The sequence below is a fragment of the Mustelus asterias genome, chromosome 12, assembly GCF_964213995.1.
Source record: "Mustelus asterias chromosome 12, sMusAst1.hap1.1, whole genome shotgun sequence".
NCBI lineage: Eukaryota > Metazoa > Chordata > Chondrichthyes > Carcharhiniformes > Triakidae > Mustelus > Mustelus asterias.
The window spans coordinates 39,228,845-39,241,029 of record NC_135812.1 but is presented as its reverse complement, the minus strand read 5'-3'; positions in this window follow the sequence as shown (position 1 = coordinate 39,241,029).

Sequence of the window (12,185 nt, the reverse complement as noted above, 5' to 3'; positions counted from 1 at the left end):
CTAAGCCAATTATGAATCCACCTTATTAGATCACCCTGTATCCCATGTGCATTATCCTTCTTACTAAGTCTCCCATGTGGTACTTTCTCAAAGGCTTTGCTGTAAACTACAACCGCACTACCGTCATCCACACATTTGGTTACAAGCACAAAAATTCAATCAAATTTGTTCGGCATGACCTCCCTCTGACAAAACCATGCTGACTATCCCTGATCAAGCTTTGCCTCTCCAAATGGAGATAGATTCTCTCCTTCAGAATCTTTAGTAGTTTCAGACTGTTAAAGTAGCAGGTGTAATGACTTCAATGAGACTTCAATGAGTCCAAAGATGTGCGGGTTGGTTGGATTGGCAGTGCAAAATTGCCCCTCAATGTCAGGGGACTAGCTAGGGTAAATGTATGGGGTTATGGAGATAGGGCCTAGGTGGGATTGTGGTCGGTGCAGACTTGATGGGCCAAATGGCCTCCTTCTGCACTGTAGGGATTCTATGTATTCTATGAGACACGTGAGGTTGGGGCTGTTGGAGTATGATTGAGGTCATAATTGCCTGCCCAATCAGGGAGCCTCATCGGTATATAAATATTGGAGCGTCAGGTCCACTGGCATTCCTGATTCTGACTTTGTACCTGAAGCACTCCAGGAGTGGAATATAGTTTGTAAATAAAGGGAATCTGGTGAAGGAACACTGGCCTCTGAGGGGTTATTTCAACAGGGTCATGTGAAAATTCAGAGATTGTTGTCCAAGACCTTTTGCGAGCCATCCTGGGTCCGGGTAAGGATCACATCCTCAGGGTTATGAGCCATAGCTGTGTGATGGTGGGAAAGTTAGAACCTCAAGGAACAACAGCTACTTACAAATATAAGCTGGAGTTTTATCACCCCACCTGCCATGGGGGTGGAGGGGTGGACAATGAGAAAGTCCGTTGACCTCGAGTGGGATTTTACGGTTTCAGGATGAGCAAGGCCATAAAAGCCCATCCATAGTATCCTTTGGGAAGAGGGCTTGAGTTTCCATTAAGCACATTTGTGTAAAGCAATGAGAAACCAGCTGATATATTCTTTTCCCCAGTCAGATTGTTCTTTGAAATTGAAAATAGGAGGTTTTACAGCAAACTGGAGAGGAAAGTGGAAGACAACAAGGCATGGAGTAATGATCTGAAGAGCTGGCCTTGGACACATCACCACTGCTACTCAGACTGGCAAGCGATGGGATATGCTGTTTTACTGGAATCAATGCTGTTATTCACTATTTACATAAATGGTTAGGACTTGGTACTTGAAAGCACATTTGTGGACGATACAAATTGGGAGAGGGGGTTAACATTGAGGGGGATTGCAAAAATAAAATGCAAGAAGATGTTAAATTTTCAGAATTAGTGCATTACTGAATTTAATACAGTTCATAATGAGGTGTTGTATTTTGATGGGGAGAATAAGAAGGCCCCTCTGGGTCGAGATGCAAAGGGATCTGGGTCTAGATGATCACAAATCAAATCTTCATGAAAACCTGTCTTCCTCATCTGAATGACAGTACAGTCTATCCAGGCTTCCTATTCTTTAAACTAATCCTTCCCTGCTGTTCTTGTTTGGTGCCTTCTAAGTTTACACAAAGGCGTTTCTCATCAACATGTTTGAATGTCTTCACATCTACATTGCTCCCTATATCTGTACCTACCTCCAAACCTATAACGTTATCACACACACACACCACACACCCCACTCACATCACACATGCACACCTTCCTTCTGACCACTGTCTTATCTTCAGCCATCCACTCCCAGAAATTCTCTTTCGAAGCTGTATTTCCATTCTCCGTCCTCCACAGCGTTTTAAGATTCTCTGTAAAGTCCAGCTCTTGGTTAACATGCCTTCCTATTATTGAATTATGATCTGAAATCGAATAAGGAACATGGAGATTGGTTCAGGTTTAGAACTTGCGGCCACACTGAGTAGTTTCGGTAAATAGAGAAGGAAAGCTCAGTAGGTCCAGCACAGAAGCAGTCTGTTTGGCCCATCAACACTTTGCAACAACAATTTAGTCAGTCCCACTTCCCTGCCCTTTCTCCATGATTCTATGGGTTTTTCCCTTCAGTGGCTTTTCCAATTCCTGTTGGAAAACTACAATTAAATCTGCCTCCCCCCATCATCCTTTCAGGTACTGCAGTCCAGATCCTAACCACTCACTATGCAAAACAAAAGTGTCATCTGCGGTTCTTTTGCCAATCACTTTAACTCTGTATCCTTTGATTCTGCGTTTTATTCCAGGGACTTCAACTTTGCTGCGGAATCTATTATGCAATACTTTATCAAACAATCGGAAGCCTGTACAGAAAGGGTTAAATGACGTAGGGTGGGATGTGGCAGATATGTAGCAGGAACATCACATGGTGTGGTGCAGACCTATTGGGTCAATTTGCCTGTTTCTGTGCTGTAAAACTGAGCGCATATATACAATGTCTTCTTCTTTAGCTTGACATCCGTTCTTATCAGGCTACGCCTCCGTGAATACAAGTTATTATTGTTGTTATGGTGAAAAGAGAATCACCCACCCTCAATCACTGAGAATGTAGTACAAGATGAAAAAGCAAAGCAGTTCAAAAGCAAAATAACACTTGTCGTACTCGTGCAGTGAAAGTGTCACTTTCTCCTGATTTGCAGCTTACTCTTTGCATTTGTGGAATGTTGATGGGAGCGGAGCTGCCAGTGAGCATTCAGTCAAAATAATAGTGTTCGCACTCCTAAACCAGTCAGCTGCCAGTAAAGATGTTCTGCTCAGATGGATTAGCCATGGGAAATGTGTGGGTGGTACAGGGAGAGGTCAGGGGAGAGGGCCTGGGTAAGATACCCTGTCAGGGAGTTGGTGCAGACTCGGAGGGCTGAATGGCCTCTTCTGCACAGTGGGAGCAGCCTTAATTGATTCAGGCTGGGACTTCTGCCCCCTTCTGGGGGCATGTCTCAGTTGAGAGCACTGCCAGCCAATCTGACACCTTCGTAGCCCCAGCAGTGCCATAATCAAGTGGTGGCCATTGATGGTAGTGCAGGCAGACCCAAGGAAGAAGTGTCATGGAGTTCAAGTTTCTGGCAAGTCTGGATGAGCCTAGATGGAAAACTCATGAGAGAGGTGGGGTGAGGGGGCGGGGATGTGGAGGTTAAAGGGGGATACTTGGTGATTGTCCCCTTAAGTATCAATCAGGAAATTAAGGGTCACATGACCAAGGAACCAATTGGGGAGCAGGGTGGGGGATCACCCTGGTAGATATGGGCTTCTGTACTCAATCATCTCGGAAGCTAATTGCAGCCACAAGGCTGCCAGTCCAAGTATGGTTTAACTCATAAATAAGCAAGTTGTGTTTTCCCTAAACTGGTGAATGAGCATCTTTACAGTGGGTGTCTCCGATGAGCACAGGAGACTCACAAAGAGGAACCCCATCCCTTTCTGTCTGACAGCAACCTGCGCATAAATAAAATACAGTAAGAAGTTTAACAACACCAGGTTAAAGTCCAACAGGTTTATTTGGTAGCAAAAGCCACACAAGCTTTCGGAGCTGCAAGCCCCTTCTTCAGGTGAGTGGGAATTCTGTTCACAAACAGAGCATATAAAGACACAGACTCAATTTACATGAATAATGGTTGGAATGCGAATACTTACAACTAATCAAGTCTTTAAGAAACAAAACAATGTGAGTGGAGAGAGCATCAAGACAGGCTAAAAAGATGTGTATTGTCTCCAGACAAGACAGCCAGTGAAACTCTGTGGGGGTTACAAATAGTGTGCCATGAACCCAATATCCCGGTTGAGGCCGTCCTCGTGTGTGCGGAACTTGGCTATCAGTTTCTGCTCAGCGACTCTGCGCCGTCGTGTGTCGCGAAGGCCGCCTTGGAGAACGCTTACCCGAATATCAGAATAGCAACTCGGCCAACGTTGTCTACCTGATACGCTGCAAGAAAGGATGTCCCGAGGCATGGTACATTGGGGAAACTATGCAGACGCTGCGACAACGGATGAATGAACACCGCTCGACAATCACCAGGCAAGACTGTTCTCTTCCTGTTGGGGAGCACTTCAGCGGTCACGGGCATTCGGCCTCTGATATTCGGGTAAGCGTTCTCCAAGGCGGCCTTCGCGACACACGACGGCGCAGAGTCGCTGAGCAGAAACTGATAGCCAAGTTCCGCACACACGAGGACGGCCTCAACGGGATATTGGGTTCATGTCACACTATTTGTAACCCCCACAGAGTTTCACTGGCTGTCTTGTCTGGAGACAATACACATCTTTTTAGCCTGTCTTGATGCTCTCTCCACTCACATTGTTTTGTTTCTTAAAGACTTGATTAGTTGTAAGTATTCGCATTCCAACCATTATTCATGTAAATTGAGTTTGTGTCTTTATATGCTCTGTTTGTGAACAGAATTCCCACTCACCTGAAGAAGGGGCTTGCAGCTCCGAAAGCTTGTGTGGCTTTTGCTACCAAATAAACCTGTTGGACTTTAACCTGGTGTTGTTAAACTTCTTACTGTGTTTACCCCAGTCCAACGCCGGCATCTCCACATCATAAATAAAATGACAGCACAGGTAGAATGAAAATGTATGTTATCATCTGGGGCAAGTGGCTTCTGAGTGGGAGGGAGTCAGTGATTGGGTGGGCATACATGTACCCCCTCCCACCCCTCCCATCTGTTCTTCCCTCACCCAGGCTAGGGATTTATTCCTCATTCTCCATGTAACATCCTCTCTGCTTTAAGGACTGCCTGATGCCTTCCCCGTCCACTGTAATATGAAAGGCAAGACGGGAGTGTGTAGGGAGGCAGAGGGAAGGCTACTTGTTTGATTTGATGAGCCATCACCATCTCCTCTCCCTCTTCAAATATCTCAGCCATTGAATCTCCCTATAACTTTTTAAGATTGGTGTACAAACAAATATTGGAACATGTTCTAACCTTAAGTTTTAATTTTATCTATATTGCTTCTAACGTGCAAAGATTTGTTGCACACAGTTTACTACCAAAATAGCCCTGAAGTTATATTAAATCTAATGCTTAAGATAAACAGAGCCACAACTGTTTGCTTTAAGATATCTATTCATAGGAAATATAAAATGATTTATGAAAAGTGGCCATGGAAGCAGGGTCTGTAACATGATTTAAAAAGAAATTATGTAATTATTGGAAAAGCAAAGGTATAAAGAAGAAAACAGGCTAATCAGAGCAAACAGTTTCAGCTGAAGAGCTAGCTAGGATTGCCAACTGTGATTAAATATATTCCTGGAGGTTTCATCATATGACATGCCTCCCCCACCTCCCCCAACAACACTCGCCAGCCACCCATGAGCTGACACCCAGTCCTTGTGACGCACTGCCTTCCTACACACCAATTGGAAAGCAAAAAGACTCAATACCCAATTGGATGATACTTCAATATTTTTACAGCTGGTAAAGAACAATGTTCAAAGAAAATGAGACAGAGAAACAATCTTTTTTAATATCCCAATGATCTTTCTTCAAGTTTGCACACAGCATGGTCCTAGATATTGAAGTTCAGTTCCTGGAGACTCCAGACCAAACCTGGAGGATTGGCAACCCTAGAGCTAGCACTACCACAGTGGGTCAAGTGGCCTTCGTCCCTGCTGTAATTTCTATGATTCTCCTTCATGTGTGCAACACCTAACCCTGTGTGGTGAACCATCGTTGGTTCCCACTGGATAGTGCTGAGCCAGGGGCTGGCCAGGACTACAAGGATGTACATATGTTACTGTTGGGTTGTGCTATTGTTGCTGTTGGGTTAGGGTGGGGTTGTTACACCTTTGTACTGTAGTGTTGTGGCACATCCCAGTCGGGCTCCGCCTCCTGGGAGAGGTATAAGAGTCCCTGCTCTGGACGGGACCCCTTCAGTCTGGGATAGTGTATATAAGTTCTGGTAGCTTCGTTAACAGTAAATAAAAGCCTTTCATTTACTGAGCTTCAAGCCTCGTGTCTGAATAGCGCATCAATTTTATTTACTGTCGTTAAACTCTCGTCGAGAAAAAAAAAGAGAGTATGGAGCAAATTCTGAAGCCGGAACGCCTTACGCTAGATCCACGTGCGGTGGGCGCTTCTAACACCTTTGACCACTGGCTGAAGTGTTTCGAAGACTACCTGGCAGCCTCCGCAGCGGTCACCACAGATGATGACAGACTCCGGGTCCTCCATGCGAGGGTAAACGACACTGTCTACCTTGCGATCCGTGCGGCCACTAATTATCCTAAGGCCCTCGAGCTTCTAAAGAAGCGCTATACCAAACCACCTAACGAGATACACGCTCGCTACCTCCTAGCCACTCGACGACGGCAGTCTGGTGAAACGATGGAGGACTATGCCAATGAGCTCCTACAGCTAGCCAGGGGCTGTGACTGCAAAGCTGTGTCAGCTGAGCAGAGCATGTACGACCTCGCCCGAGATGCGTTTGTGGCCGGGGTCGGATCATCGTACATTCGACTTAAACTGTTGGAGAAGGGTAACTTTAATCTTACCCAGGCCATCGAGTTAGCAGAGATGTTCGAGTCGGCTTCCAAGAGCTTAGTTTAATATCCGGAGGACCACGTGGAGACAACGTGGCAGGAGCATTCGCAAATCCCTCCTCGTCCCTCGGGTTCGAAATGCTGTATAATGGCGTGCTCCCATTCAGGCCAGACGACGGCTGCAGCCCTGGGCGGCCCGCGGTGCTACTTCTGTGGAGGAGCGAAGCATACCCGGCAAAATTGTCCGGCTAAAGCTGTATTGTGCACTGCATGCGGTAAAAAAGGGCATTATTCAAAAGTGTGCCGATCCAAACCCAGGAACGGCAGTGCGGCCTGCGATTCTTCAGAGCTTGGGTCTTCATCGTCGAAGTCATCGCGGGGTTCGTCCACGTGTGAGACCAGGATGACGCCATTACGGTCGACAGAGTCGGAGGAGTATGACCACCAGGGGCCGCTGAGTTTGGCGCCCTCACCCACGTGCGATTCATGGGGGCAGCCATGTTGGTCGACACTGACCACGAATGACCAGCAGGGGTCCTCCTCATCGATTTCAGCTGCCTGCAGTGGCGCTCATGAACCAACGGTGGCGTCGATCATCCTGGATCAGGCCAAGCCTCATAGACTCGACAAATCTATGATGAATATCCAGGTAAATAACCACATGATTTATTGTCTGTTTGACAGCGGGAGCACTGAGAGCTTTATCCACCCAGACACTGTGAAGTGGTGTGGACTCCAGATTCAACCTGCCAAACAGACAATCTCTATGGCATCAAGGTCCCGGTCTGTCACCGTGCTAGGGAGTTGCGTGGTAACCTTGAAAGTACAAGGCACAGTTTACGAGCGCTTCAAGCTCCTTGTGTTGCCGTATCTTTGCGCGCCAATACTTCTCGGACTAAACTTCATGGTCCACTTGAGGAGTGTAATCCTACAGTACGGTGGGCCACTCCCTTCACTGGCAGTAGGAAAACAGCAGCAGCCTCCAAATTGCCCAACGCGCCCCGCCTGCAGCCTCTCGACGCTGAAGATCACCACAACCTCCTTGTTTCAGAATCTTGTGCCAGGCTGCAAGCCCATCGCAACTAAAAGTAGGCGTTACAGCACTGAGGATCGGATCTTCATTAGATCTGAGGTTCAGCGGCTCCTCAAAGAAAGGATCATACAGCCCAGTGTTAGTCCGTGGAGAGCACAGGTCGTGGTGGTCAAGAACGGGAACAAACCCCGATGGTCATTGACTACAGTCAGACCATTAACCGATATACGCAACTGGATGCGTATCCCCTCCCGCGCATATCTGATATGGTCAATCAAATTGCGCAGTACCGGGTGTTCTCCACCATAGACCTCAAGTCTGCCTACCACCAACTCCCCATTCGCCCAGAGGACCGACAATACACGGCTTTTGAGGCGGATGGTCGCTTGTATCATTTTCTCAGGGTTCCCTTTGGTGTCACCAATGGGGTCTCGGTCTTCCAGCGTGCTATGGACCGAATGGTGGACCAGAACGGGCTGCGGGCTACCTTCCCGTACCTGGATAATGTCACCATCTGTGGCCATGACCAGCAGGACCACGACACGAATCTCCTGAACTTCCTACGCACTGCATCTCGCCTGAACTTGACCTACAACAGGGAGAAGTGTGTATTGCGTACGCGCCGTTTAGCCATCCTAGGATACGTGGTGGAAAACGAGTGGGTTCCCAACTACGCGGACAAAGCCCGTCCGCTCATTAAGTCCACGACTTTTCCCTTAACGCCAGAGGCCCGATTGGCCTTCGATAAATTGAAAGCCGACATCGCGAAAGCTACGATGCAAGCTGTAGACGAGTCCATCCCCTTTCAGGTGGAGAGCGATGCATCTGATTTCGCCCTGGCCGCCACACTTAACCAGGCGGGCAGGCCCGTCGCATTTTTTTCCCACACCCTCCAAGGCCCCGAAATTCGGCATTCAGCGGTGGAAAAGGAGCCCAGGCCACTGTGGAGGCTGTCAGGCACTGGCGCCATTACTTGGTGGGAAAACGGTTCACCCTGATCACGGACCAGCGGTCCGTGGCGTTCATGTTTAACAACACGCAGAGGGGCAAGATCAAGAATGACAAGATCTTGCAGTGGAGAATTGAACTCTCCACCTATAACTACGATATCATGTATCGTCCAGGGAAGCTCAATGAGCCCTCGGATGCCCTCTCGCGTGGAACATGCGCTAGTATACAGAAGGACCGTTTGCACGCCCTCCATAATGACCTGTGCCATCCTGGGGTCACTCGGCTCTACCACTTTGTCAAAGCCCGCAACCTGCCTTACTCGGTGGAGGACGTCAGGTCGGTAACAAGGAGCTGTCGGGTTTGCGCGGAATGCAAACCGCACTTTTACCGACCTGACCGAGCACATTTAGTCAAGGCCACTCGTCCCTTCGAGAGACTGAGTGTTGATTTTAAGGGCCCCCTTCCCTCAACAGATCGGAATGTGTACTTCCTCAATATCATTGATGAGTACTCTCAGTTCCCTTTTGTTGTTCCCTGGTCTGATACATCCGCTGCCACGGTGATCAAGGCATTCCGTGATCTTTTTACCCTGTTCGGGTACCCCACCTACATCCATAGCGACAGCGGCTCGTCGTTCATGAGCGATGACTTGAGGCAATTCCTGCTCTCATACGGGATTGCCTCTAGTAGGACCACGAGTTACAACCCTAGGGGTAATGGACAGGTGGAACGCGAGAATGCTACAGTCTGGAAGGCTGTCTTACTGGCGTTGAAGTCAAAAGGTCTTCCAGTCTCCCGTTGGCAAGAGGTGCTCCCTGATGCGCTCCATTCTATTCGCTCCCTCCTGTGTACGGCAACCAATGCTACTCCCCACGAGAGGATGTTCTCATTCCCTCGGAAGTCTTCCTCGGGGACCTCATTACCGTCTTGGTTGACGTATTCAGGACCCGTCCTCCTGCGGCGACATGTAAGGGCCCGCAAGTCCGACCCGTTGGTCGAACAGGTCCATCTCCTCCACGCCAACCCTCAGTATGCCTATGTGGCATACCCTGACGGGCGAGAGGACACGGTCTCGATCCGAGACCTGGCGCCAGCAGGGGACATAGCAACCCCTGTCGCTCCCATACCCCCAGTAACAAACCCTTTATCTCTTATTTCTTCCCCGGACACGGCGCGGGCAGCATCGGGACCATTGCTTAACCATTTTACTCCCATGTACAGCTTGCCTGAGCCCAGAAGATGTTCACCACCGCAGGGCGTGTCAGGATCCCCTGGACTACCGTCACCTCAGGGTCAACCGGCCTGTGAGTCCGTGGAAGAACAGCTGGATGCCGTTTTGGGGAGAACGCCACCGCAAGTGCCTACTCCGGTGTCACCGCCGGTATTGAGGAGGTCACAACGACGGTGCGGTCCCCCTGACCGTCTGAACTTATAGACTGCTGACACTGTATTCTGTCTTTTTGTACCCCGCCGGCCTTTGTTTTCAAAGGAGGGGTGAATGTGGTGAACCATCGTTGGTTCCCACTGGATAGTGCTGAGCCAGGGTCTGGCCAGTACTACAAGGATGTACATATGTTACTGTTGGGTTGTGCTATTGTTGCTGTTGGGTTAGGGTGGGGTTGTTACACCTTTGTACTGTAGTGTTGTGGCACATCCCAGTCGGGCTCCGCCTCCTGGGAGAGGTATAAGAGTCCCTGCTCTGGACGGGACCCCTTCAGTCTGGGATAGTGTATATAAGTTCTGGTAGCTTCGTTAACAGTAAATAAAAGCCTTTCATTTACTGAGCTTCAAGCCTCATGTCTGAATAGCGCATCACCCTGTACAGGAAAGTAACCTGAGTAGAGCTGTGACTGGAATGTACTTTTACTCTTTATATTTTGATTTCTCACATGGTAATGTAACATGGACCGCTGTCTTGTCCATTCAAACAGCTGAACCCCAACAGGGGGTGTGGAAGGCCTGATGATGATGATCAGATTGTTTACCGTAACCCCTCTGATTCAGCTTCTATTCTCAGTCATGATCCACAGTGTGGCAGGAGGTCCCAGTCTGGTCCAAGGACACTGAGGCTAATTGGAGCCGTGCTGATTGCGCCCCTAGCTGAGATTAATTAATCGCCAATGCTCGAACTTTCCTGGTCTGTATGAATCAGCTCCACACCTTGCAGCTGATTTACCAGCTGAGGCTTTGAAGGTTTTAGTGTCTGTTTTCCTGCCCAACCTAGCAGCTGGCTAATTATTTTGGGTTCTTTGAAGGATGATTAAAAATAAAACTGTACAAGGACAGCAGTAGGTGCAGGTTTCCGAGCCTGCCTGACTGCATGCTGTTAGGCAATTCATGGGGGTTGAGGGCTTAATTTGAAATGCGGTCAATCACATAGCAGAACACCTTTGACGACAGCACGACTTCACACCATGACATCTCTTACAAATTAATTCCTTCTCAATCTTTTTCATTGCTGAAGGTGCTAAATCTCAGAGGGCTCCTGTATTTGATGTGGGCCTAGACAGTCAGAAGGCTATTTGGCTGTGCGGAATGTGACAGCTAACCTTGGCACAATCCTTATCTGAGATACAGGTTCTCACAGCTTTCAGTCATTAGCCAACAATCAGGAATGTGAACGATTGGCTGATTTTTCTCCCTCCCTAACCTGGGGCACTTGCTCACCCTTGGTCTCCAATCATGTTTACCTGTAGCCTGTTTGGTTCCATGGACCCTTAGACAAATAGATTGGGACTCCCAAGAGGGATGATACTGTTCCCCTACCCCCCTCGAATCTTTGACCTTCTCTGCCACGTCTGCAACCACCCCAGGACCCCCAGCTCAGTATTGGCAAATCCAGCTGGGGGTACAGATCATCAAGACCAGTCTGAGAGAGCTGCTCCTTGCCCGGAATCTCCTGACTCTATCACAGGTGCCAGAGAGCCTCTGCGCAGGTTGGGCTGATCTGGGACTGCCCCTGCAACACCCAGTTCCAGGGTTGGGCTGCTGTCCCGCAGCAAGCGACAGGGTAATTCAGTCCGATTGAATTCATGCTCCATTGTGGCAGGGTTATTCCTGATAATCTGGACATTTTACTGCTCGGTAACTCACTGCCAAGTAGTTTTTTTTTTCTCGCGTGCGTAAGCTCTGGAAACTTCCATGACTGCCTTGTAAAGGACCAGCATCAAAAGCTGCCACAACTGCTTGTGTTTTTAACAACAGCCTCTATTTGTATAGCATCTGGAACATTCCAAGGCACTTCACAGAAGTGTTTTCAAACAAAATGTGACACCATGTCACAACAGGAGATATCAGAACAAGTGACCAAAATTTGGTCACGGAGGTGGACTTTATTAAGTGTTTTGAAGATGAGGTAGAGAGTCAGAAAGGAATGAATTCCAGAACTTATGGCCCAGGCAGTTAAAATGACTGTTAAAACAATGTCATTGGCTGAACTCAGGATGCACAGTATGTTTTATTTTGTTTGTATTAATGTTGCTTATCTCGTGCTGGGAATATATCCTTTGTGCTTTGTTTGAGGGTGGCACTGAGCTACAGGGAAGGATTTTAGTTTCTGTCAATCACAGTTAAGAGCTATCAACACCCTCTGAACAAGATGAAAAAAATATCTTTGAAACATTGATTTTCCTTGATGTGTTTCTCCCCAATGCCGTTTGCATTGAGGCCAGTGGCGGACTTACACTTTGTTGGACCCCGCACTC